Genomic DNA, 4600 nt, shown 5'->3' on the forward strand with positions numbered 1-4600 from the left:
AGGCCATCATTACTCACAACCACACAACCCACAGGCCATCATTACTCACAACCACACAACCCACAGGCCATCATTACTCACAACCACACAACCCACAGGCCATCATTACTCACAACCACACAACCCACAGGCCATCATTACTCACAACCACACAACCCACAGGCCATCATTACTCACAACCTCACAACCCACAGGCCATCATTACTCACAACCTCACAACCCACAGGCCATCATTACTCACAACCACACAACCCACAGGCCATCATTACTCACAACCACAATATACCATTGTGATCCACCACACACAACCCATCACAAAGTGCATACAATGATGCTTTGATGACCATCAGCATTTTATACAACAATATTGTTTACAATACATTATACAGCATTGTATGAATACAACTCATTTATTCTAGGATGTATTCTCAAACTGCATAACACTTACAGAATTGAATAAGGATTCAAATCGCATCATACCGTGAATCCTCACAATTGCTCAAAATCATTTCGAGGCCGTGAAATATATTTCAAAATATTTAGTAAATCCGCAATTTTTTTTTAATAATACAATATAGTAGACATGCACAGCAGCTTCCAGTCACATACTTGGAGTCTTAGACTGTTCGAATAAAAATAAAAAAATCATAAATTATTATTTTTTGGAGAGATTTGAATTTGATATTTGGGAAAAGTAAACCCCATTACATCTTAAAAAGATTATTTTATATATATATATATATATATATATATATATATATATATATATATATAATATATATATATATATTATTATTAAATGAAAAAGTGAATGGTTTTTTACACCACGTTTCAGAAGTCTAGTGTAACACGATTGTTATATTTGATAATACAACACCCTTTGAAATCAAGTTGACAAATTGCAACGTGATATCGACAATGTAACTTTTAAATATTCGCCAATTCAAAAATGAAACACGCGAGAGACGTTGAAATTCACGAGAAAACTGGCATTTAGGGCCAAGAATTGCATTTGTTGAATTTATTTTTATATATATATATATACAAGAGTTCTTACATTCTTGTACAGCCACTAGCACGCAAAGCGTTTCGGGCAGGTCCTTAATCTTAATTTTCTCCGGAATACAACCCGACAAATCGTTTAACAACCAGGTATCTATTCACTGCTGGGTGAACAGCGGCGTACACTTTAAGATTGGCTCCCAGTCAATCCTCCCCTGGTCAGGATACGAACCCCAGGCCAAAGCGTTTCAACCCAGGATACCACTGCGCCACAGGGGATTGCTGGGGTCTTCCAGCATCATTGAACTTAATTGTTTAAAAATTTTATTTAATTCATAAATATTACTTATTTTTAAATTCAGGTCATTTGAAGACACTGGAAAATTCCTAAAATGTGCAGACAGTGTTACACAAGACAAACTGTATATATAAATGTTGCAGTGGATTGATTTGGTCAATTTTGAGACGCAATTGATTTATGAGGCATCTCAAGTTTTAGGTAAACATTTGTCGACTAACGAACAAATCTTTTTCAAAGATTGATTAGTAACTGGATTAACAGTCACTAACCAATGCACAAAATGTGATTTTAAAATTCTAGATTTCCATTCCTGAACCATTTTACATTCTGGAAAAATCTGGCAATGACAGCATTAACAGCACTTTCATCAACATATTCATGCGAATCATTGTTTTCAGTGATGAACTTCGTCAAGTCTAATACGGGAATAGACCTAACGATCAAACCAGCGCTGTATGAATAGCTCTCAAAACAACCCAATTCAAGGCTGATGTACCTGGCAACGTTGATGTGGCAACACAAGTCTCACACATTACAATAACTTTGTTTCAAGTTTATTGAATGTTTGTATATTTTGCCATATGAACCAAAGCTTATAATTTCACGTTCACATCTTGTCGTTTGTAAAGTACAAACAAATACAGTACTTGTATTTGTATTTCAACAAGTAACTTATTTTATAAGTAGTATTTGTAGAAATAATAAGTTTTTTCCACTGTCTTGTTGAAATCATTATTAGTAATAATTTTAACAGGATTTTTACAAATCTTTAATTTATTTAAATCTCTCTCCGTAATACTTTTATTAATATCAAGACAACACAAGTAAAGAAATAACATGACTCTTGTTTCATTAAAATATAACATTATTACTCTTACTAATTCATTAATTTTATTTCTGTGGAATTACAATAAATACAAAATAATTACTAAAGCTGTATGATGTTAAACAATTCAGGAGAGTTACTAGTTGCCTTAACAGGCTTCTTAATAAATTATTGTTAAAGAATTTTGTTCTCTTTCATCACAGGAAGTTGAAAAAAATATATTATAACCTGCATTTTCAAAATTCCCAAGTTTTAAAAGATTATTGTAAATTTAGACACACACACTCAAAATGGTTCACCATTCTTGCATTGTATATATATAATTATTATTATTATTAATGGTAATGTCTTCTCATAGATATAAGAACATAGGATAAAAACCTACACTTGTGAATTTGTGAAATTTATGTAAGGAATTTACACCAAGTCTTTCGCACTCTCCGGAGTGTCTTGTCAAGATCTGAGTGTTCTAATCTAATCATATATATATATATATATATATATATATATATATATATATATATATATATATATATATATATATATATATATATATATATATATATGTCGTACCTAGTAGCCAGAATGCACTTTTCAGCCTACTATGCAAGGCCATATTTGCCTAATAAGCCAAGTTTTCTTGAATTAATATATTTTCTCTAATTTTTTTCTTATGAAATGATAAAGCTACCCATTTCATTATGTATGAGGTAATCTTTTTTTTATTGGAGTTAAAATTAACGTAGATATATGATATATTAACGTAGATATCGAAAAAACATTAATTCATGAAAACTTGGCTTATTAGGCAAATCGGGCCTTGCATAGTAGGATGAGAAGTGCGCTCTGGCTACTATATATATATATATATATATATATATATATATATATATATATATATATATATATGACAATGTCAGACCACGGAGGAAAATGAAACAGGAATTTCCTTAAGTACTTTCGTATATTAAATACATCTTCAGAAGGTATGAAGGCATCTTCATACCTTCTGAAGATGTATTATTAAATGCGAAAGTACTTAAGGAAATTCCTGTTTTAATCCTTCTTTCGTGGTCTGACACTGTCACATTGTTCATAAAGTGTTAATTTCTTTGAGAGTTACACACTCACAATGTATATATATATATATATATATATATATATATATATATATATATATATATATATATATATATATATATATATATATATATATATATATATAATGTTGTACCTAGTAACCAGAACGCACTTCTCGGCCTACTATGCAAGGCCAGATTTGCCTAATAGGACGAGTGATTTTATTTATTTTCAATAAATTGGTTCCCATTGGTTTATTTTAAATATTATATTATATTATATTAAAAACATAAATTATTGATTTAGTTATGTTAGTTTAGGTTAGGTTGAGATGGTTAGGGTTCGTAGGTTCGGTCATATATCCAAGTCAGTTTTAACGCAAATTAAAACAAAAAATTAGCTCATACATAATGAAATGAATAGCTTTATCATTTCATAAGAAAAAAATGAGAAAAATATTGAAATTCTGGAAAACTTGGCTTATTAGGCAAATCAGGCCTTGCAGAGTAGACCAAGAACTGCGTTCTGGCTACTAGGTACATTATATATATATATATATATATATATATATATATATATATATATATATACATATATATATATATATATATATATATATATATATATATATATATATATATATATAATGGGAGTACCACCTTTGGCTGGAAGAAGGGGGACCCATAGCCTCGGAGGAAACCACACATAACGCATTAGAGGGAATGTAGGTCCCCTCCAACACAGTTTCTGTGTGCTTTTCTCCTACCACCACCTTCCTTTTGTTATATATATATATATATATATATATATATATATATATATATATATATATATATATATATATATATATATATGTCGTACCTAGTAGCCAGAACGCACTTCTCAGCCTACTATGCATGGCCCGATTTGCCTAATAAGCCAAGTTTTCTTGAAGTAATATATTTTCTCTAATTTTTTTCTTATGAAATGATAAAGCTACCCATTTCATTCTATATGAGGTCAATTTTTTTTTATTGGAGTTAAAATTAACGTAGATATATGACCGAACCTAACCAACCCTACCTAACCTAACCTAACGTATCTTTATAGGTTAGGTTAAGTTAGGTAGCCGAAAAAGTTAGGTTAGGTAAGGTTAGGTAGGTTAGGTAGTCGAAAAACAAATAATTCATGAAAACTTGGCTTATTAGGCAAATCGGGCCTTGTATAGTAGGCTGAGAAGTGCGTTCTGGCTACTAGGTACGACATATATATATATATATATATATATATATATATATATATATATATATATATATATATAATATATATATATATATATATATATATATATATATATATATATATATATATATATATATATATATATCATAAATAAAACACACAACTACATA

Source organism: Procambarus clarkii, chromosome 55 (assembly GCF_040958095.1).
Source record: "Procambarus clarkii isolate CNS0578487 chromosome 55, FALCON_Pclarkii_2.0, whole genome shotgun sequence".
Lineage (NCBI taxonomy): Eukaryota > Metazoa > Arthropoda > Malacostraca > Decapoda > Cambaridae > Procambarus > Procambarus clarkii.